Raw genomic sequence first — 24,171 nt, forward strand, 5'->3', positions numbered from 1 at the left:
CCTGCACATGCACCCCAAAACTTAAAAAATAAATAAATTTTAAAGAATGCAAGCCACTTGTATAATTCTAAATATTCTAATAGCCATATTGAAAAGGTTGAAAGGGAAAGGTGTAGTTAGTTTTCATTAATATGTTTTATTTAACCCTATCCAAAATATTATCATTTCAATAAGTAATATAAAAAGTATTGAGATACTTGACATTCTTTTTTTTTAATACTACCTTGACACATCTCAATTTAGACTAGACGCATTTCTTTTTGTCTTTGTTTTTTTGCTTTGCTTTGTTTTATTTGTTTGATACAGAGTCTCACTCTGTTGCCAGGCTGGAGTGCAATGGCGTGATCTTGGGTCACTGCAGCCTCCACCTCCCATGTTCAAGGGATTCTTCTGCCTCAGCCTCCTGAGTAGCTGGGACTACAGGTGTGTGCCTCCACACCCAGCTAATTTTTGTATTTTTTTTTTTTTTTTCAGTAGAGACAAGTTTTCACTATGTTGGCCAGGATGGTCTCTATCTCTTGACCTTGTGATCCACCTGCCTCAGCCTCCCAAAGCCCTGGGATTACAGGCGTCAGCCACTGCACCTGGCCGCACATTCTTTTGTTTTTTGAGATGGAGTTTCACTCTTGTCACCCGGGCTGGAGTGCAATGGAGTGATCTTGGCTCGCTGCAACCTCCACCTTCCAGGTTCAAGCGATTCTCCTACCTCAGCGTCCCGAGTAGCTGGGGTTACAGGGTTGTGACACCACACCCAGCTAATTTTTTTCTGTATTATTTGTAGACACAGGGTTTTACCATGTTGACCAGGCTGGTCTTGAACTCCTGACCTCAGGTGATCCGCCCACCTTGGCCTCCCAAAGTGCTGAGATTACAGGCATGAGCCACCGCGCCTGGCCTGGACTAGACACATCTCAAACAGTCAGTAGCCACATGTGTTTAGTGGCTACTGTACTGGACAGCACAGTTCTAAAGATTCTTCGAGGTATGCATTCCTGTGGTTCCCTCACTCCAAATTCTTGCCAGTATCAAAGTCTCGGTCTCCTCTGAGTGCTGTGCCTTTTTCATTGCTTCATCCCACACATTTTTCCTCTCTCTCCTCTTCCACAGTACCACTACCCCAAGGCAGCTCTTTTCAGCAGCAGACTTAATTAAGGTCTGGGCTAATGGTGGGAGGTCACAGCACAGAATAGGCACCAACTGCCCTCGTATTCTCAGGCCATCTCTGACATGAGACATTTCTCATTAGCAAGAGCCTTTTCTTTTCTTTTCATTTCATTTCTTTTCTTTTTGTTTTTCTTTTCTTTCTTCCTTTCCTTTTCTTCCCTTCTCATTCCATTCTATTCCTTTCCTTTTCCTTCCTTCCCTTCCCTTCCTTTCCTTTCCTTCTTTTCTTTCATTCTTTCATTTTTTTCCTTCATTCAAGAGCAGTTTTAGGTTTATGGGAAAATTGATCAGAAAGTACAAGCCAGGGCCATTTTTCAGACTTATTCCAAACCTTGTCTGCACCATCTTGACAGGGTTTGCTCTCTCTCCAAAGACCCTTCTGTCTCCATCCTAATCGGATCAGGACACTGAATTTCCTTGGCGTCTTTACTTCTTACAAATCCCAGCAGAAATAGCAGTCTTTTCCCTGAGGAATGCTGTCTTCCTCCTAGCCCAAGTGACCCAATTGCAGCCAAGTCCTAAAACAACAGTTTCGTTTTCTTCCTGTTTCACCTAGAGTTGCGATGTTCAGGTACTGAGCTGATGTCCCAGGACAGAGGATTTTGGGTGGAGAGCATGTGCCAAAACAAGCCCGGGCTTTTGGTCAAGACCTGGCTGAGTGCACAGGAGGCACATTCCAGTTCTGACTGTGACCTTGAGTCCAGCTAAGCTTTCTCCCTGGAATTCCCTTCCCTCCCTCCCACCTGCCTCTCCTTCACACATATACCTTGTAGACAAAGCCTTCTATTTCTTGAGTGGGGGCAGAGGTTGATTTCTCCTAGAAAGAGAGGCCAACAATGTAAAATGCCTTTGGGAATGAAAAGCAAGGATGAACTCTTTTTGCTAAAAATAGGTTTTGAAAAAAGGGAGAAAGGGGACACTGAACATTTTACACAAGAGCTAAACAAATTTGAGGGTGGGAAAGGGTTGCGATGGAGGAATTAGAGTTGATAGCACAAACTTAGGTCAGTTTCAGACCCAGTGACTTCACAGGTTTAGCTGTGACAAGGTAGGGATTGGTGAGCAGAAATTGTGTTGGTGAACTCATCTCACTTTCTAAAATGCCTGACATTGTGGGATCTGATGGTTCATGAGTTACTCATCCATTTACTACATGTTTTATTTTGTGGTTGTTTTGAGATGGTGGGGGGAGGTCTCACTGTGTTGCCCAGGCTAGTCTCAAACTCCTGAGCTCAAGTGATCCTGAGTAGCTGGGATTACAGGCACGTGCCACCACACCAAGCCCATTTACTAAATGTTAATTGAACACATACTGCATGCAGGACATTGTGCTAAGTGCTAATAATAGAGACAACGTACCAGGTTGTCAAAGAACTCTTGGGGTATTAAAAGAGACATATAAGTAAGCAACATTTATGAGACCAAGTAAGAAGTCCTGTGATGGAGAGACGCATAGCATGCAGGCCGTGAGGGCCACAGGGGAGATAGAATGGCGCTGGGGAGAGCCACAGGTGGAAATAGTGTAAGGTAGTAGCAGGTGTGATCGAAAATAGAAGATTTAAGAGACAAAGTTAGGGTCGATAGAATTTGATGACTGACTGAATGGGAGGAGTGAAGAGGGACCCATGTGTCCAACTGAGCTGCCTGGGTAGATAGATGGAGTTGCCACCAACTAAGGAAATACAGAAGCACCTTGCAGGGCAGTGCTGGAGAAAGATGAGTTCAGTTTGGGGTATATTGAGGTTGAGTAACATGGTACCTCCAGAGTCCAGTAGGGCTCTGAGATAGTGGTCTATGTTGGGAAGAAGAATTTGGAAGCCTTTGGCGTGTGGATAATGACTGAAGCTATATAATTGTGTGGAAATTTCCCTGGGAAAGAGCAAAAGGCAGGAACTGAATACTAAATGCCAGCATCTGGAGGAAGGAGAACCTAATTACCATTTATCACCTCAGAAAATGTACGGGGCTGGTAATGAGCTGAAGAAAGTGGTTTAATTGATGGATGGATTCTGTAATTAAATGAAAAGGAGATCCCAAAAGCTTATGGTATTTCTTGTAATAACCCAGTGGGAGTAGAACGTGGCTGCAGGGTTCTGAGTGGAGCTATTCTATCTTCAGTGTTCAATCGCTTTGTTTTGCATCCTTGTGCATTACAGCCTTCATCCCACTAACTTAAAGGAGTTGTTTTAATGTGATCTGTTCATTCTGTCATGTCGTTCCAGTGATAGGTTTTTAATGTTTTACTTTGTCTGTATCATGGTTGTATTTTACGCTGTATTAGAGAATAAGAAACCTGAAAACAAAAGAGAAGCATTCATCTCTATTTGGATTTGAATGTGTTGGTATTTGTGCAGATTATTCTCTGGGGGAATTGCTTCTAACAAAGGACAAATTAGCACTGTCTGGCATTTCTAAGTGTCCCTTTAAATGTGAATTGTAGTTCGTTTTAAGTATACATATATATTTTGTTCATTATTTTGATCTATAATTCATTATAATTATTGTTGTTTATCATGAGCATTTTTCAGGGTAAGGACCAAGATCTATTTTTTTTTTTTTTTTGCCAGAAAGTTCTAAACCATTTAGAAAAGACCAAGGACCAAGGAGACTGCCCAGAGAATCAAGAAGATTGTTCAGCTAAATTGTCTGTTTTCAGTGATCCTTTCCTGGGCTGTCCCATATATAAAATTTCAACAACTCCCTGTATCACATGTCCCTGCCTTATCTTTTTTATTTTACATCATTTAATACATTGTATTAATTTATCTTCACCCTCTGCTAGAGAGTAAGGTCTTTGAGGGCAGAGATTTTTGTCTGTTTTGTTCACTGTAAACCCAGTGCCTACAACAATGCCTGACATGGCAGGTACTCATAAGGTGAATGAATGAATGAATGAACAATAGCCATATATTTATTTGGAACTTGGTTATTCGTAAATGTTTTGTTTTGTTTTGTTTTGAGACAGAGTCTCACTCTGTTGCCCAGGCTGGAGTGCAGTGTTACAATTTTGGCTCACTGTAACCTCCACCTCCCAGGTTCAAATGATTCCCCTGCCTCAGCCTCCCAAGTAGCTGGGATTACAGGCACATGTCACCATGCCCAGCTAATTTTTGTATTTTTAGTAGAGATGGGGTTTCACCATGTTGGCCAGGCTGGTCTTGAACTCCTGACCTCAGGTGATCCACCTACCTCGGCCTCCCAAAGGGCTGGGATTACAGGCATGGGCCACCGCACCCAGCCTGGTAAATGTTTTTAATGGCATAGCTAGTCACAAAGATTTATCAATTGCTGTACTATGATGTATGTCTTCAAATGGTTACTAGACAGTAACATTATCTTCTGAAAAGAAAGAGTGCAAGTAAAGGCATCTATCACAGATGACTGAGCTACAAGCCTTCCTGGCACATACCACAGGTAAGGAAACGTATGCTCAGGCACTTCTTGGTTAAACTGTTGCTGCTGCTTAGTTTCACTCTGGTTTAGACCCTTAACTTTCTCATCTGGCTCACAGGGGCAGACTGGATATGGGTTATTTGGGGGCACAACTAGAAAACTGATAAAATGCCAGAAAAATAGAAGTAGTTTCTTGCATTCTCCAGAAGCAGAACTCAGCCTTTTATTTCCTATCTAGAGAATCTTAGTCATTCACAAACTGATTATAAAGCAGGTTAACCAAAATGAGAGAAACATAAGTGTGATATAAGTGTGCTCCCTTCTTATTGAAAGTGGGAACCCACTTTCACACTTTGTTTAGTAAAGGTTGATCCTGAGTATTTTATCTTTTGAATTTGTTGCCATGTTGAAGTGTTATCTTGTCAAATAAATATAATTTAGCTTTTAAAACATTTAGGTTTTGAATTCCAGACTGGAGCAGAGTAAGGTCTTGTAATCTTTCCAAAATACACTGCTTACTGATTTTGACTCTTCTTGGGAGATAATTATCCACAAGTCTCTTGTGAGCTGAGGTGCTGATAACTTTTTGTTTTGAATTATCTTTTCAAGGATGTTTGTACAACAAACAGCCCTGGAAGATAGAAGTAGTCTTTCCCTCCAGAGTCGAGGGCAGATTTGTTTGCTCTCTAATACAATAAAGATAATGTCAGCCTCTGGAGGAATTATTGGGCAGGTTTTCTTGCAACTCATTACACAAGAGTGGGGCTTCCTAAGCTCAGGGTTCCTCAGCTCTTATACAAACCCACTGAGAGTGCAGCATCCAGCAAGCCTACTAATGTTGCCCCAAGGGATTTGGGGAGGATGGAGAAACCAGTAACAAATACAAAAGTCATGCTGCCTGCTGTGCTGTAATAGTCTTTTGTTTCTGATCCAGGAGTTTCATGTGTTCTGCCAGTATCCATTATACTGGAGCAGGTGAACTTGTTAGCTTGCAAGTAGGGTAAAATCTCAGATTCTTTACAGTTCTTGACAACTCTAAGGTCATGTCTATGAATGCTTATTTCTTGAGGAAAGGCATGCTGAAGTCCACTGAGCTTTATCAAGGAAGAACAAATTATCTAAGAAAATGATTAGTACAACCAAGGTTATGAGAGAGTTTGTACTATCGAAGAAGGAAGAAAATTGAAATTTTCATCAATCATTTTTAAAATAAGGATTTCACTGCTCATATTGCTGGTTCTTCTTATCTCCTGGCCCTGAAACCATTGAGTGCCCCGTGCTCAGACCTCTTCTCCCTGTCTACTTGCTAGTGACCTCATCCAGTCTCATGGTTTAAGCACCATCTGTTCCCTGACAGTTCCCAAGTCTGTACTTCTCCTCTGCAGTCCAGACTAGTATCTTCAACAGCCTTCTCAGCATTCCCAGTAGACATCTCAAACCAAACTCTCTGATTACTAGCCCCACACCCACCCCAACCTTCTTCTCCACCCTTCTAATTTCAGCAGATATTGAGACTTTCCTTCCACTTGCTCAGGTTGAGAGCCTTGGAGTCATTCTTAATTTCTCTTTTTCTCTCTTGTGCCACAAATAATCCATCAACAAGTCCTGATTGCCCCATCTTCATAGTATGTACAAAATCTGACCATTTATCATTATCTCAAAGATAACCACCCTGGTCCAAGCCACCATTACCACTTGCCTGGATTAAGAATTTTAGCAGGTCTCTCTGCATCTGCCTTTACCCGCAGTCCCACCCACTTCTCCCTCGGTTTATTTTCAATGCGGCAGCCAAGATGATCCTTAAAAAAGGTCAGATCCTTTCACCTTTCCCAAGAACTTCTCATCTTTTGGAATGAAATCCACAGACCTCAATTTGACCTTCAAATCCCTTCTCCACTGTTACTCTCTGAGCTCATCTCCCACCATTTTCTTCCTGGTTCACTCTGCTGAATTCTGCTATCCTTCCTGTTCATTCTTAAACAAACCAAGCGCCAAATAGCCTCAGGACCTTTGCACTTACTATTTCTTTGCTTTGATAAGCTCTTCACTCGGATATGTGTGCCTGGTGCCTTCCCATACCTCCTTTGGGTCTCTTCTCAAATGTCACATCAATGAGGCCATCCTTGACACCATCTGATATGTATATGTGTATATATCTGTGTATGTGTGTGCACATATATATGTATTTATATATATAATTTGTGTATGGCTTATTTGTTTATTGCCTATGTCCTCTGACAAGAATGTAGGCATCAGTGGGGCAAGGAGTTTGTATTAGCAATTCTTAGGAAAAAAGTCTAACTTATAGTAGGCACTCAATAATATTTATTGACTTGTATGATTGAAATGTTTATCACTGAGTGATATATGGGTTGAATATCCCCAATCCAAAAATTTCAAATCTGAAATGCTCTAAAACTCTAAAACTTTTTGAGGGCTAACAGAACACCCAAAGGAAGTGCTCATGGGAGCGTTTTGGATGTCGGATATTTGAATCAAGGATGCTCAGCCAGGAAGTATATAATGCAGATATTCCAAAATCTGAAAAAAATCCAAAGTTTGAAATACTTCTGGTCTCAGGCATTTCAGATAAGAGATGCCACCTGTACTATTTATAAATAGTTATTTACAAATTATTAAATTATTTTACAAATTAATAAATTATTAAATCCAGGTCACTAAGACTTGGTTTCAGTTAATATTTTTGTTAAGTATCAGAAGGAAGAATTTTTTTGTGTGGTTCTCAGCATTTTTTACACAGTGAGAAAGTATTCTCTCTTTAATCCTTTTTTCATCCTTCTAATTTCATGAAGCAGAATATCTTTATAACAAAGGTAGAACAGCTTTCAGGCCCAGGGATTTTATCAGACAATGGTATCAAAGCTCAAATTTAATTATACCATTTATTATTTATTTATTTAATTTTTTTTGAGATGGAGTCTTGCTCTGTCACCGAGGCTGGAGTGCAGTGGCACAATCTCGGCTCACTGCAAGCTCCGCCTCCTGGGTTCACGCCATTCTCCTGCCTCAGCCTCCCGAGTAGCTGGGACTACAGGTGCACGCCGCCACGCCCAGCTAATTTTTTGTATTTTTAGTAGAGATGGGGTTTCACCATGTTAGCCAGGATTGTCTCGATCTCCTGACCTTGTGATCTACCTGCCTTGGCCTCCCAAAGTGCTGGGATTACAGACGTGAGCCACTGCGCCTGGCTTAATGTTTATTTTTACAGATTATATATAGAGGAAATGATAACTGGCTATTGACTTATGACAGTGGTATATATTTGCCTTTTTAAATAGTTATATTTATTGAAGGTAAACTGATTTTTTAAAAAAATTAATGAAATAGAAGAGGTAGATAAAAACTATGGTAAATAATAGTGAAGGTGGTATCTGAGTGAAATTGGGAAATTCCAAGAGACGCCCATCCTGATGGCATGCTTGAATTTGCATCTGAAGTGATGAGGTCATTTTCAATGTAGTCTTCAGACTCAACTTTACCATATTATAGTCATGACATCTATTGACAAGTAGAAAAACTGCACTTACATAAATATAGTCAAACAGTTGAACTATTACGGTGAGATTGGTCTGCCACTCATTTAGATTGAATTAGTGAAGTTTGTATTGTAATTTGAAAAGTGTGATGTAAGAGTTGACTCTATTTTGGCCATGGTTTTCTTCCATTTAATCTGAGAAGGGGTTTTGATGGTGTCTAGAGAGGTGTTCTAGACCAAGTGGGAGGTAGAGCACAAAAGGAGGGTTCCTTGATAAGATCAACGAAGACCAAATGAAATAAGCACCTTAAAAATTTTTGTCCATATTAAACCCATGCAGAAGGACTTGGAGTAGCTTTTCTCTGTGATGGAAGTGGCATTTGGGGGTACCTTTAAAGTGTCTTCTTCATCCTTTCCCTGTACGTCCCCAGTGTCCCACTATCTGCCATGAAAAGCCTGGGCAAGGCACAGGGTGGATCTCACTTTCCTTCCAGGAGAGAGTATTTATAGTGTGCCTCAGAACCAGTGACAGCCTTTCTGCTATGCCTGCAGAACTAAAACTACCTAAAACCCTGGGTTTCTCCTTGTTCACATCACAAGTAGCAGAACCTTTAGTGAGAAGTAGGGAGAACTTCAGTAGATTTCATGTATCAGGAAATACTATGTATACAGTTTAAAAGCTAATTGGAGAGGGGTTAAACTTCTAAAACTGTTTAAGTACAGAGTTCATAAAGTGTGGACCAAGAAGAACCTAACCCAGAGTGACCCAGACAGTGATTAATGATTCACATTCCTGACGTCTCACCTCCAGTGATTGGGGTCTAGCATTTTCAACCAGCTTCTTAAGTAAGTACATCTTATGTCACTCAACAATGGGGATATGTTCTAAGAGACACATCATTAGGTCATTCTATTGTGTGTGAACATCACAGAGTGTACCTCCACAAACCTAGCTGGTATAGCCTACTGCACGGCTAGGCCATATGGTATAGCCTATTACTCCTAGGCTGTGAAGCTGTATAGCGTGTTACTGGACTGAATTTTGTAGGCAATTGTAACCCAATGGTAAGTATTTGTGTATCTAAACTTATCTAAATATAGATCAGGTATAGTGAAAGTATGGTATAAAAATTAAAAATGGTACGCCAGTATAGGGCACTTACCATGAATGGAGCTTGCAGGGCTTAAGTTGCTCTGTGTGAATCAATGAGTGAGTGAGGAGTGACTGTGAAGGCCTAGGACATTACTGTACACTACTGTAGACTTTATCAATACTGTAAACATCAACTATGCTACATTTATAATGTTTTTCTTTACTAATAAATTAACCTTAGCTCCCTGTAATTTTTACTTTATAAACTTTATTTTTAAAAACCTTTTGACTCTTTTGTAAAACACTTAACTTAAAACAAACTCTACAAAAAGAAAAAAGAAAGAGCCAGGCATGGTGGCACACATTTGTCATCCCAGCTACTCAGGAGGCTGAGGCAGGAGGATCGTGTGAGCCCAGAAGTTCAGGGCTATAATGGACTATGATCGCACCTGTGGTTAACCACTGCACTCCAGCCTGGGCAACATACCAAGCCCCCCTCTCTCTCTCTCTGTCTCTTTTTTGAGACAGAGTCTAACTCTATTGCCCAGGCTGGAGTGCAGTGGTGTAATCTTGGCTCACTGCAATCTCTGCCTCCGAAGTTCAAGAAATTCTCATGCCTCAGCTTCTGAAGTAGCTAGGATTACAGGTGCGCACCGCCATGCCTAGCTAATTTTTGTATTTTTAATAGAGATGGGGTTTCACTCTGCTGGCCAGGCCGGTCTCAAACTCCTGACCTCAGGTAATCTACCTGCCTCAGTCTCCCAAAGTGCTGGGATTACAGGCACGAGCCACTGTGTCCAGCAAAGACCCTGTCTCTTAAACACACACACACAGACATACACACACACACACATTGTACAGCTATATAAAAATTTTTCTTTTTTAGTTCTATAAGCTTTTTTCTATCTTTAAAATTTGTGGTTTTAAAACTTAAAAAATTTTTTTTGTTAAACTAAGGCATAAATGTACACATTATCCTAGGCCAAGACATCACTAGGTGATAGGAATTTTTCAGCACCGTTACGATCTTATGAGACCACCATTGTATATGTAATCTGTTGTTGACTGAAATATCATCATGCAGTGCATAAATTAAATATACCAAGTTTGAGAACCACTGCTTTGTTGGACACAGGGCAGGAAGTTTCTAGCTTGAATTGGTTGTGGGGTGATGGAGGGGGAAAAAAATATAGGTCCACGAAAAGGACAAAAGAAAGAGTATTTCAGGCCAGACGCGGTGACTCATGCCTGTAATCCTGATACTTTGGAAGGCCGAGGCGGGCGGATCACTTGAGGTCAGGAGTTCGAGACCAGCCTGGCCAACATGATGAAATCCCATCTCTACTAAAAATACAAAAAAATTAGCCAGGCATGGTGGTGCATACCTGTAGGCCCAGCTACTCGGGAGGCTGAGGCAGGAGAATTGCTTGAACTCTGGAGGTGGAGGTTGCAGTGAGCTGAGATCGTACCATTGCACTCCAGCCTGGGAGACAGAGCAAGACTCTGTCTCAAAAAAAAAAAAAAAAAGAGTATTTCAGCTACCTGTTCAGTACCATCTAGATAAAGCTTCTCTGATCATGGCCTTTGTGGCCTAGGAAATTCCCTGAAATTGGGCTTTTTTTCAAAACAGTCTCATTAAATGTAGAATGTAGGTAGGAGATGCTCAACTGAAGAATAGACAGAAGAACTCATGCTCTACCCTTACCTGACTGGCAATGGGGAGATGGGAAACGTCCTGGTATCCAGGTGTGCCCTGTGATTCTGAGGAGCAAAGGAGCAAGAGTGAGAAACTCCCTATCATACAATTTTTCTGCACCCAGAAGTTCAAAGCTGAAAATTTAAATCAAATGATCATCAATGATTAAAACCCTGCTTAAGCTAGGGGCGTATCATAAATTCTGAGTGCTCAGGCACTCAAAAATAAGTTATGCATAATCAAGTTATATACAGATCTCTGCCTTCATAGGGATATTAATCAGACATTCAAATGGTCATATAAATATAGTGGGTTGAAAGGTATATATGACACAGTATGTACACCCGAAGAACCTGTGAGCTGGAGAGCAAGGTGCTTACTAGTGGAAGCATAGTTGGTAGCAGGAAAGGTGCAGGTGAGCAGTTCAGACGTCAGGTGCCAGTGAATCAGAGACCACTTAGAGCTTAGTCTCACTGGTCTAGGGATGTTGCCAAGGAGGGAACAAGATTTGAACATAAACCTCCAGAAAACTGAATAACTTTCCTGGGACTAAAGAGGGGAGCATGGTAGGCGTAGTCAGGTGTGGGGGCTACCTTGTTCAGGGCAGTGGGTGGTGAAGACACAGGTGTGGCTAGAGTTGACAGTTACCTTAATTTGAGCAAGCAGAATTTCTACCGGAAATAAATGGAACCACGATGCTCCTATTGTCATTGAAAAGATGGCACTTTAAACATTAATTAGAACAACTTTATTCCCTTTCAAAAATGGAAGTAGTTTTATGTGTTATTTATAGCCATATTATTTTAAAGAGAATTCTGAACACTGGGCATCTGAGGAAAATTTAAAAAAAAATTCAGATCACCTAAGCTCTTCTTTCAGGGTAGCACTGGCAGAAATCTTTATATAGAATAGAATAGAATGATGTTTTCATAGAGGCTGTTACCACTTAGCCATGTGCGTCTTAACTATGTGTTAGAGGGTGTGGGAAATGATACCTTTTGATAGGTTCTTTAATCCCTTGCTCCTCTATCTGTAATTTTCAATCCATCAAGACAGCCCATGAACATCAAAAGTATTTTTAAAATGCTAATCTAAAGTTATTAGAAAATTCAGATTACAACGAGTTGGAATAAATTTTTCAAGAATTAGCCTTTTTAAAGATTGTGTTCTATGAAAGGCTTGGGAAAAACATCCCATCTCCAATAGTACTTTCCATTTTTGCCATTTTAGGCTAAGGTGTTTACCAGGTCACGATCATTCCATGCAGGACATGTGAACGTATGAAGTGCATGGATATTTGTGGAGTGAAATGGATGAAGATTGAGGGTAGGCAGTTGAAGTTACAGATTAAGGGTTTTCTGTTTCATTTTTTTTTTTTAAGGTAAAATTGTATTATCTAATTCCTAAGTTACAAGAACTAACTATATATCATTTCTGAAATGGAGTTTTGGAAAGTAATTAAAATGATGCGTTTGGTCTTCCTTTCATTGCAGGGTGATCCCTGGGATTTCACCTAGACATTTAGGTCAGGAAAATAGCATGATCACATTGTCCATATCCACAAGGATGAGTGGCAAAAATGGAAAGTACTATTGGAGATGGGCTGTCCTGGACAGGTGTGCCGTTTATTCTATCATAAATATTTCCGAACCAAAGAGATAGAATAGCTCTCTTCAGGAGCCTGCTCTCATTTGCAATTGCCTTCAAAGTTAGAGTTTATGTAACCTACATCTCTTAGTACATGTAAAACAAATGCTTTCCCATTTTATCCTCAGAGGGAAAAGAGTTATCACTAATTTCCTTAAAAGAACCCACGATACACTTAAAAACCATCATTACCCTGACTTTTTCTTTGGTCTAATCCTATCTACTTTTTTTGAGTGCTCCTTCCGAGCCCTTTTATTATTCCTGTTGCTACCCTGTGATCCCATTCTAGTTTCTTCTCATTCACCTTAAACCATGGTGCACTTAATTAGTCACAGTCTTGTTCTGTGTAATCAGGGCCTTCTTAGTATAACTAAACACAAAGTAGTGCATGACCCAACCCTATACACAGCACATGTGAATGGAAATTGTTTCTTATGTTGTTGAGTTGTGGTCAATTTCAGTTGCTGAAAGAGTTAAGAAGAGCCTTAAGAGACTAGAGCAGTTGGAAGATGAGTGAAGTTTCTACCTTGGCGCCACTATTTTGATGTCAGTTAAGTAGTTTCAGGGGCAAAGATGGAATTACTGGCTCAAAGTCATACAGAAATGCCCTTTACCTGATGTTATGCCAGAGGAACTTGGCTCTGGACGTAGGGTCCAGACACCAGCCTGATTTAAAGTAGTATGAAATAGAGGGGAAAGAAAAATAATTGTCCATCTCTGTAAGTATTGTGGAAGACATAAAATAAGCATAAGAAGTGGTCTTTGCCTTCAGTAAGCTTGCCCATGAGATGAGGAGACAATCCTAGTGACAGTGGATGGAGTATCACAAGAGAACATATTGAAAGCCAGATGTCAATCATTGTTCTGTGTCTCGAGGATGCAGAGCCCTGGGGGACTGGAGGAGGCTGTCAGCTTTGCCATGAGGGCGAACCTGAGAGGGACTGGGAGCCTGGGTGAAGTTGGCATCACCATGGTGGTGAAAAGAATGTTAGTGGGGTGCTGCGGAGATTGACTGGAGTAAAGTGCTGGTGTTGGGGAAAAGTCAGGTGAATGTTTGGAAGATGTCGGGGGCTTATATGAAAGACCAAAGCATTTGGCAGAGTGGAGCAGGAAAACCTGTTAATGGAAGCATCATCTTTATCATATTAATTTGGAAGAGGTAAGCAGGGGAGATTGGGCAGTGGAGAAACTAGAGGAAAAGAGCCTATTAGGAGGGATAATAGACCCCATGCTAATGGCTTCCTGTGGTTGCTGGTAAAAAATGGCAATGTATTTGTGCCTTTGTTTTTTATAAGGTCAGTTTATAGACACACATATGGCTATGGCGGGGGCTGTCTCTTGTGCCTGGAATTTATAAAAGGCAAAGATACATGACCTTGTATGTATCTGGTCATCCATGTATGTATGGTCATGTGTCTGGAGACTAAAAAAGGCAAAGGAATAATAGAGAATGTAGACTTTAATAAAACTTACATTTGAGTCCAAAATTCAAATGTGTGGCCTAGTTTGAGATGTAATTCCCTGGGGTTGGCAAGGTCGTTCCTATTAAGCATAGCCAGCCATTCATTTCTTTCTCGTGCCTATTTTCAGCCCTAATGCCTGATATTAAAGTAATCTGTGCTATGGTAGAAGACTTTAATACTTATTTTTCTGTTACGGGCCAAATCTTAGAAAGTAAAAAGCAAAGTGAGTGAGAATATTTATTTCTGAATGATATCATTGTTTCTTGAACTGTTTATAATTAATATTGTTTGCACACGAAGTTCTACAAGTTAAACAACAAGCTTACTGTGTAGTCAAAGATTTTATTAATAAATAGAGGTTTCAAATGATTTATTTCCAATCAAGGCTCTTTACTTAGTATTGTAAATTCAAACTCTGAATTAAATACAAACTCTCAAATGCCTTGCTCTGGGGCCTGTTTTATCATCTGGTTGAGCTTGTAACTATCATCTTTCCCAGAAATGATAACTGATTTTGATGTGCATTTAGAAGTTAATGTGGAAAACGCCTAAAATATGTTTTTTGAGGCTTAGTATTTGCTTTCAGAACAATGCATTAGCAAAAGATATTTCTGGTGGGAAGCTGCCCCCTCACATTATTGTTGATGAGTCTCTGCTCGCTATTTTGAGCTCTGGGCTACAGTGGATGGTACTTTTGAGCTGCCGTGTGTGGTACTTTCAGCTACACAGTTCTGGGTTTCAGAGCAAAAATGGATTAACTCAGATCCCACACTGTAATGGAATTTTTGGTGGTTTGAGAAGACATTGTGTCACAGTCTACTTTTGTATTCTCTAGGAAGATAGGGTTTGATGAATAGACTAACATCTTGGATGAAATAAAACTTTCAAAAAATTAGTTGGAGGACAGAGGCAGAGGATGGGAAGCATTTGGTATTCACAGTGTTAATTGAGGTGAAGTGCTTGAGAGTTCTGTAGCCTGCGTCTGCTCCAGCCCAGCTCTAGCACTTGACAGCCTAGGAAGGTGCAGGGATGGTGTAGTCCCAGGCAGAGTGGAACAGGACTTTCTTTTCTTTTTCTTAATTTTGACATATATTTTAGATTCAGTGGGTACATGTGCAGGTTTGCTACATGGGTGTATTGTGTGATGCTGAGGGTTAGGTTCCTATTGAAACCATCGCCCAGGTAATGAGCATAGTACCCAATAGGTAGTTTTTCTACCTTTCCCTGCCTGCTCCCCCACCCTTGTATTCCCCAGTGTCCATTGTTCCTATCTTTATGTCCGTATGTACCCAGAGTTTAGCTCCCAATTATAAGTGAGAACATGCAGTATTTGGTTTTCTGTTTCTGCATTAGTTCACTTAGGATAGTGGGCTCCAGGTACATCCATGTTGCTGTGGAGGACATGATTTCATTCTCTTATAGCTGCACGGTATTCATGATGTATATGTACCACATTTTCCTTATTCAATCTGCCATTGACAGGCACTTAGATAGATTCCATGTCTTTGCTATTGTAAATAGGGCTGTAATGAACAGACGAATACATGTGTCTTTTGGTGGAACAGTTTATTTTTCTTAGGCTATATCCCCAGTAATGGTATTGCTGGGTTGAATGGCAGTTCCATTTTTAGTTCTTTGAAAAATCTCCAAACTGCTTTCCACAATGACTTAACAAATTTACATTCCCACCAACAGTATATATGTGTGTGTGTGTTCCCTTTTCTCCACAGCCTTGGAGCATCTGTTTTGTTTGTTTGTTTGTTTGTTTGTTGTTTCTTTTTGACTTTTTAGTAATAGCTGTTTGGACTGATGTGATATGGCATCTTCTTGTGGTTTTGATTCGCATTTCTCTGATGATTAGTGACAGTGAGCATTTTTTTCATATGTCTGTTGGCCTCTTGCATATCTTCTTTTAAGAAGACATGTTTCTTGGCCACTTTTTAATGGAGTTATTTGTATTTTTTTGCTGGTAGAATTAAGTTCCTTATAGATTCTGTATAATAGACTTTTGTTGGATGCACAGTTTGCAAATATTTTCTCCAATTCTGTAGGTTGTCTGTTTACTCTGTTGATAGTTTCTTTTGCTGTGCAGAAGCTCTTTAGTTTAATTAGATCCCACTTGTCAATTTTTGTTTTTGTTGTAATTGCTTTTAAGGAATTAGTCATAAATTCTTTGCCAAGGCCGATGTCCAGAAGGGTATTTCTTAGGTTTTCTTCTAGAATTTTCGTAGTTTTAGGTCTTACCCTTAAGCCTTTAATCTATCTTGAGTTAATTTTTGTATCTGGTGATAGGTAGGGGCCTAGTTTCATTATTCTGCATATGGATAGCCAGTTATCCCAGTACCGTTTATTGAATAGAGAGTCCTTTCCTCCATTGCTTGTTTTTGTCTACTTTGTTGAAGATTAGCTGGTAGTAGGTATGTAACTTTATTTCTGGGTTCTCCATTCTGTTCCATTGGTCTATGTGTCTGTTTTTGTAACAGTACCGTGCTCTTTTGGTTACTGTAGGCTTGTAGTATAGTTTGAAGTCAGATAATGTGATGCCTCTAGCTTTGTTCCTTTTGCTTAGGATTGCTTTGGTTATTCAGGCTCTTTTTTGGTTCCATATGAATTTTAGAATAGATTTTTGTAATTCTATAAAAAATGATGTTGGTAGTTTCATAAGAATAGCATTGAATCTGTAGATTGCTTTGGGCAGTATGGCCATTTTAACAAGTTTGATTCTTCCAATCCATGAGCATGGAATGTATATTTTGTTTGTTGTGTCGTCTGTGATATTTTTCAGCAGTGTTTTGTTCTCCTTGTATACATCTTGAACCTGTTTGGTTAGATGGATTCCTAGGTGTTTTTGTGTGTGTGGCTATTGTAAATGGGATTGCATTCTTGACTTGGTTCTCAGCTTGAACTTTCTTGGTGTGTAGAAATCTACTGATTTTTGTGTATTTATTTTGTATCCTGAAACTTTATTGAAATCATTTATCAGTTCTAGGAGTCTTTTGGTGGAGTCTTTAGGGTTTTCCAGGTATAGAATCATATCATCAGCAAAGAGAGACCGTTTGATGACTTTTTTTCGTATTTGGATGCCTTTTATTTCTTTCTCTTGCCTAATTGTTCTGGCTAGGACTTCCAGCTCTATGGAGTGGTGAGAGTTGGCATCCTTGTCTTGTTCCAGTTCTTAATGGAAATGCTTCCAGCTTTTGCCTGTTCAGTATGATATTGGCTGTGAGTTTGTCTTAGACAACTCTTATTATTTTGAAGTATGTGGAACAGGATTTTGGCCTAAGGGTAAAGTAATACATCTAGAGCACATGGCCCTCATCACTGGAAATGAGGGGGGTGTAAGACAGGTCCCAGAACTTTCATGGGGCAAATTCAGAAGGGCTCCTTGCTGGATGAGATTTCCTAGGAAAGAGAAGAAAGGACCCACCCAAGGCTATTGGCACCCCAATTAAAATGCTCATGTTGCTCAAAACTGAATTGCAAACATTGATCATGTTTGCTTAGCATCCCTCTGTTTCTTACTGGTACAAATTGATTAAAACCTGTATCAGAGCAGTAGCACAAGAAAGAGATGTTCAGTCTACTGATATGGATGAAGAAAATGTCTTTCACGTTTTGCCTCCAAACCTACCACTAGGTAGAGTTTTAGGTATGACCCATTCTCTTAAATGTTTGGCAATATGAACTAGTGGACAGGCAGATGGAATGTTGCTGCAGTGTATTTGTTGAAGCATAAAATGTTACTACTGTTTTTAGAAGGTTGAAGAAATAGTTGCTACTGCAGCCCTGTTCATGCCATTAACATACTGTTCTGTTTTCACCCTTATTGGACACCCCCATACTTTGTTCCCCTGCTGTTCCATGGTATTTTTACCACATGGACAGCTCTTGTTACTTTTTAAAAACGATTTCAGCTTTTAAAATATGCCTGTTACTAATTTTGCAACTTTTATATAAAATTTCTTGGATGTACATGTTCTTCTTTAGTAGTTGATTGTATTCAGTGGTTTCTAGAGAATGAATTCCAGAGCACAGCATCCACAAGGCACAGGAGTTTTTGTAGCCAGGCTTTGGTGATGGCAAAACAGGGCAGGATTCACTTGGGACCTTGAGTGGGGAATGTTTTAAATAATTGATCAGAAGAAAGCAATTAATCTCTTTCACCAGAAGCCTTATTTTTTAATGAAAGGAATTCATGCTTTTCCCTGGATGTATGTTAACTGTCAGCTAAAGACTAATGGAGCACCCAAAGTAAAAATCTAAATATACCCTACTGAAGTTTGACCTTACTAATTGAGTTGTTTATGATCATTTAGATGTGAACGTTTTGCTTTGTACCATCAGTGAAGAGTATTTGCTAAGTTGTTAATACCAAACAAACCAAAGCTTTTGTAAAAAAAAAAAAAAAAAATTAATGTTCACCTTTAGATATTTTTGGTTAAAAACAGTAATGCCTTTGTCAAAGTATAATTTTCAAATAGTATAGGACTCATACAAATCTGGAATGAGCATGTATCAAAGATTTATTCAACTTATTAATGACAGAACCAGCAGGATGTTAAAGTTGGTTCCAAGGAGAAATAAAGTTGGGTTGGCTGGGTGCAGTGGTTCATGCCTATAATCCCAGCACTTTGGGAGGCCAAGGCAGGAAGATCACTTGAGGCTGAGAGTTCAAGACCAGCCTGTGTAACATAGCAAGCAACCAGCCTGTCTATACAAAAAAATTAAAAATTAGCTAGGCATGGTGGCATACGCCTGTAGTCCTAAGCTACTTGGGAGGCTGAGGCAGGAGGTTTTCTTGCACCCAGGAGTTGAAGGCTGCAGTGAGCTATGATCATGCCACTATACTCCAGGCTAGGCAACAGAGCAAGACCTTGCCATATATATATAAAAAAATTGAAGGAGTGGCCAGGCGCAGTGGCTCAAGCCTGTAATCCCAGCACTTTGGGAGGCCGAGACGGGCGGATCACGAGGTCAGGAGATCGAGACCATCCTGGCTAATACGGTGAAACCCCGTCTCTACTAAAAAAAAATACAAAAACTAGCCAGGCGACGAGGCGGGCGCCTGTAGTCCCAGCTACTTGGGAGGCTGAGGCAGGAGAATGGCGTAAACCCGGGAGGCGGAGCGTGCAGTGAGCTGAGATCCGGCCACTGCACTCCAGCCTGGGCGACAGAGCCAAACTCCGTCTCAAAAAAAAAAAAAAAAAAAAAAAAATTGAAGGAGTGGGTTATAAAGACATTCAGAAAGGAATGTCAGAATAAGATGGCAGTGCTAGAGGTAAAACTGATTCATGGTTCAACATAATGATAAAACCAGATAGAAGTCGTCTGGATCTCTACAGGACAAGAATAAAAAGTTAACATTAACTTCTAAAGTCTGGGCCTTTCATCAATAGGAAAGGGCTTGTCCAACACAGATCTAGTCCCCCCGGATAATGAAATAATCCTTGCATGAGCTGTGAAATAATGCCCCAGTATGACATTTAAAGAACATGCCTTCTTCCCTTTACCTTGTTTACAAGTTTTGGATAATTTTTCTTAACATTACTATTACTAAAGATGAACTTCTATTTATATGAGGAACCTAGAGGAGTTAAATTCATAGAGATAAAACGTAGAATGGGGTTGCCCAGGGCTGGAGGAAGAGGGAACAGGGATTTTAATGGGTACAGAGTTTCAGTTTTGCAAGTTGAAAAGAGTTCTGTGGATGGATAGCAGTGATGTTTGCACAACATTGTGAATTTACCTAATGCCACTGACCTGTACATTTAAAAATGATTAAGATGGTAATTTTTTTGCTATATGCATTTTGTCACAATTAAAAATAAAATTACAAAATGGACTGACACATGGGTATATGAAGAAAAAATTAATAATTCTTTACCCTCTTGAGAGAACCAATTTAATGGTTCCGTTTATGTTAACTCACTTTTCCTAGTTCATAAAAACATAACTAGACTTATCTAAAAATGGGATTTTAAAAATTGTTTACTCTGACATTTGTTCTTTTCTCTTAACAATATATCACAGACAGATCAATGTCTGCAACCTAGAGGGCTGTCAATATCCACAATCCAGAGGGCTAAACTCATTCTTTTTAATACCAGCTCCATAGACTGGACATAGCATAATTTATTCAACTGTTTTTCTACTAATGAAAGTTTAGATTGTTTCCTGTTGTTTTTCTTTTCCTGCCACTACATATGTTGTTTAAAAAAATTGTTTTATGGCCGGGCGCGGTGGCTCAAGCCTGTAATCCCAGCACTTTGGGAGGCCGAGGCGGGCGGATCACAAGGTCAGGAGATCAAGACCATCCTGGCTAACACGGTGAAACCCCGTCTCTACTAAAAAATACAAAAAACTAGCCGGGCGAGGTGGCGGGCGCCTGTAGTCCCAGCTACTCGGGAGGCTGAGGCAGGAGAATGGCGTGAACCCGGGAGGCGGAGCTTGCAATGAGCTGAGATCTGGCCACTGCACTCCAGCTTGGGCGACAGAGCGAGACTCCGTCTCAAAAAAAAAAAAAAAAAAATTGTTTTACTACAGCAGAGCCGTAGGCCAGGTTTTGAGTAGTGATAGCGAGAAGGCAGAGGAGGGAATGGATCAAAGAAACACCTCATTGGGTCAGGAGCAGTGTCTCACATCTGTAATAACAGCACTTTGGGAGGCCAAGGTGGGTGGATCACCTGTAATCAGAAGTTTGAGACCAGCCTGGCCAACATGATGAAACCCCATCTCTCCTAAAAATACAAAAATTAGCCAGGCGTGGTGGCAGGGACCTATAATCCCAGCTACTCAGGAGGGTGGGACAGGAGAATCGCTTGAACCCAGGAGGCAGAGGTTGCAGTGAGCTGAGATTGTGCCACTACACTCCAGCCTGGGCAATAAAGAGTGAAACTCCATCTCAAAAAAACAAAAAGCAAACAAACAAACAAACAAAAGGCCAGGCGCAGTGGCTCACGCCTGTAATCCCAGCACTTTGGGAGGCTAAGGCGGGCGGATCACAAGGTCAGGACATAGAGACCATGCTGGCTGACATGGTAAAACCCTGTCTCTACTAAAAAATACAAAAAATTAGCCGGGCGAGAATGGCATGAACCCGGGAGGTGGACCTTGCAGTGAGCCAAGATAGTGCCACTGTACTCCAGCCTGGGTGACATAGTAAAAAAAAAAAAAAAAAAAGAAAAGAAAAACACCTCCTTGGGGGAAATGGGGAAATGGGTTGGATTTGGATTTAGGTCCAGTTGAAGATGTTGATGTTGGCTGGGCATGGTGGCTCATGCCTGTAATCCCAGCACTTTGGGAGGCCAAGGTGGGCAGATCGCCTGAGGTTAGGAATTCGACACTAGTCTGACCAACATGGTGAAACCCCATCTCTATTAAAAATACAAAATTAGCAGGGCATGGTGGTACATGCCTGTAATCCCAGCTACTCGGGAGGCTGAGGCAGGAGAATCTTGCTTGAACCGGGGAGGTAGAGGTTGTAATCAGTCGAGATTCTGCCATTGCACTCCAGCCTGGGCAACAAGAGAGAAACTCTGTCTCAAAACAAACAAACAAAAACAGAGAATGTTGATGTTGGAGATTGGATGCAGCTACCATTTTGATGAGAAAGGGAATAGAAAAAGAATAGCAGGAGGTTTTATGGGAGATGGCAGAGAAACTGTGAGGAAAGGGTGTGTTTGGAAACTGCCAGGTTTAAGATAGGCATGGGTTCTGCCTGTGCCCAGCACACAGGCAGATTTAGTAGATTGAAACAAATCAGGGTCTAACACTTGGGGAAGACATCACCAAGAGAGATCATTGATTTGAACATCCCTTGCATAAAGTCATAGTTGAGGCTGTGAGAGTGAATGAGATCTGTTCCCAGGGAGGCCTCACATCTTAGTGGGAGGAGATGGCACCCATTGGAGTGACCTGCATTTAGGGGCCTGGCTGCTGAGCCTGAGAAGGAGTAGACAGAGGAAGAACAGGAAAGTAAAGCCTGGGGAGGCAAGAGAGGGAAGAGTCTGAAATGATGTGACAGCTCGTCCATTCTCAGGAAATGTAATAATGTTAAGTATCTTTTAGGTACTGGCATCATAGGCTTCCCTTCTCACTGCTTGTTGTATATGCCTTTAAGAACACCTGCCTCTGGGAGTCGCATCAAACACTGGTTTCCTTGTATAAACCACCAGAAATAATGGTATGGTTTGGTAAGCCACCTTGAGCACTACTTTGAATTTAAGGAAAAAGCCAAATCAAATCATAATAGGCACAGTTTGAATGTAGCTTGGCATCTCTCAAGAATTCATTTTTTAAGGCTATGTTATGTTCACAGAAACTAGGACTTTATTAATAAAGGATACTATATGTCAATTTCACAAAGCCATGTAATCTGGAAAAGGCTGCAGAGAGGTGCCCTAAGAAAGCAACAAATGGCCAGGCGCGGTGGCTCAAGCCTGTAATCCCAGCACTTTGGGAGGCCGAGACGGGCGAATCACGAGGTCAGGAGATCGAGACCATCCTGGCTAACACGGTGAAACCCCGTCTCTACTAAAAAACAAATACAAAAAACTAGCCGGCCGTGGTGGCGGGCGCCTGTAGTCCCAGCTACTCAGGAGGCTGAGGCAGGAGAATGGCGTGAACCCGGGAGGCGGAGCTTGCAGTGAGCTGAGATCCGGCCACTGCACTCCAGCCCCTGGACGACAGAGCAAGACTCTGTCTCAAAAAAAAAAAAAAAAAAAAAAAAAAAGAAAGCAACAAATACAAAGAATTTCTAAAACGTTTAGAATTAGCTTTGAAACGATCTCAGTCTATTTTTGTGTATTGCCACCAGATTACCCTATTGACACCAGATCTTTGTATAAAGACTCTGCATTTTTAAGCCATAGTTGACTGGAGGAGAGAATTTAGGGAATTACCAGTAGTCCGAATGCATTGTTTTGTCACTTCTCAGGGCTTTGAGAAATCCTAAGTTTGGAAAAATAACTGAGTCATTAGAACTTGATGTCACTGAGGAGTGAAATCCGTGGGAACCTGCCAAATTTCAGGGAGGATTCAATTTATTTCAAACATGTTTCCTGTTTTATATTAGATACAATTAGTTTCCTGAAGAATCAAAAGAAGACTCTCACCCCTCAAATACCTTACCATCTTGTAGAAAAATCAGATCTGCACATAGACAGATGTTGAAGAAAACACTCTAAGGTTCTGTGACCCTCTACCCTTAGACTTCCTATTGTTGTTGAAGGAATTTGCAATCTGAATGAGGCCAGTCCACACGTGGGTTCCCCTGACCCACAGGACTCATCTGGGGAGGAAGAAGCCGGTGGGAGAACAGTGGGGGCAGAGGAGAGGTTGGCAGGTGAGAGGAGGCAGCAGGTGGTGAATGAGCTGTTTTCCAGATACTGTGATCACAGGAGTATTTATAGGGTGGTCAGTTTCAGGCGTGATGGACTCAGGCCATAATCTTGGGTTACTTAATTGTAAATTGCAGAGAAGAAGGTCATGGCTGTGGAGTGTTGATCTAAACAAAGACCAATGAATCCACAATGGAAAACTTGTTTGTGGGTTCCGGGTCACCTTGAATGTCTTCCATGGCTTATAGTCAGTGAAGAGTCCTGACTGAAGGTGGGGAGGGCGGTCGTGACTTTCATCAGAACCTTACTGTTGCTCAGCCCTAGTTCATCTAGAGGCATTAAGGAGTCATGGGAACTCAGCAGATGAACCCTGGGAGCATTCGAGCAAGTCCTTAGGAAAGCAATTTACTCATTGAACTCACCTTGTCCCCAACCCAACCGAATACCAAATAATCAAGAAGAATCCTGGATTCTTTGCCTAAGGAATTATAAATTGGAATCAGCTGACCTTGGGGAAAGCGAGGTTAAGGTCAGAGATTTCCAGCTGTGGCTGTTGCTTCTCAGCCATTTGTCAGAAAGAGATCTTTATTGACAGGGACTGCTTTAGGCTTTATTTGCAGACAAGTTGTTGTGACCTGCTCTGGTCTTGTCTGAACACGTAGACCAGGCCCAAGCTCCCACTGCCTGTTTGCACCATCTCCCTAATCCACAGCTGCACAGTCGGAAAGAGATGCCAAAATCCAGACACCATAAAGCATCCAAATGACAGGTCTTTCCTCTTTTGCCTGTTCATTTTTTATCTCCTTATAATATATGAATAATTGGCTTATTCTGTTTACTGCACAAAGAGAAAATGAAAAGTCTGAATTTTTCATAGCAGT

General features: G+C 40.9%; 1 protein-coding gene across 2 annotated transcripts in view; it reads left to right on the plus strand.

Moving 5' to 3' along the window:
* Positions 1 to 24,171, plus strand: part of ABLIM1 (actin binding LIM protein 1) — a 257,200-nt gene that overhangs the window by 85,164 nt on the left and 147,865 nt on the right. The gene's annotated exons all lie outside the window — the stretch shown is intronic.

Source organism: Piliocolobus tephrosceles, chromosome 9 (assembly GCF_002776525.5).
Source record: "Piliocolobus tephrosceles isolate RC106 chromosome 9, ASM277652v3, whole genome shotgun sequence".
NCBI lineage: Eukaryota > Metazoa > Chordata > Mammalia > Primates > Cercopithecidae > Piliocolobus > Piliocolobus tephrosceles.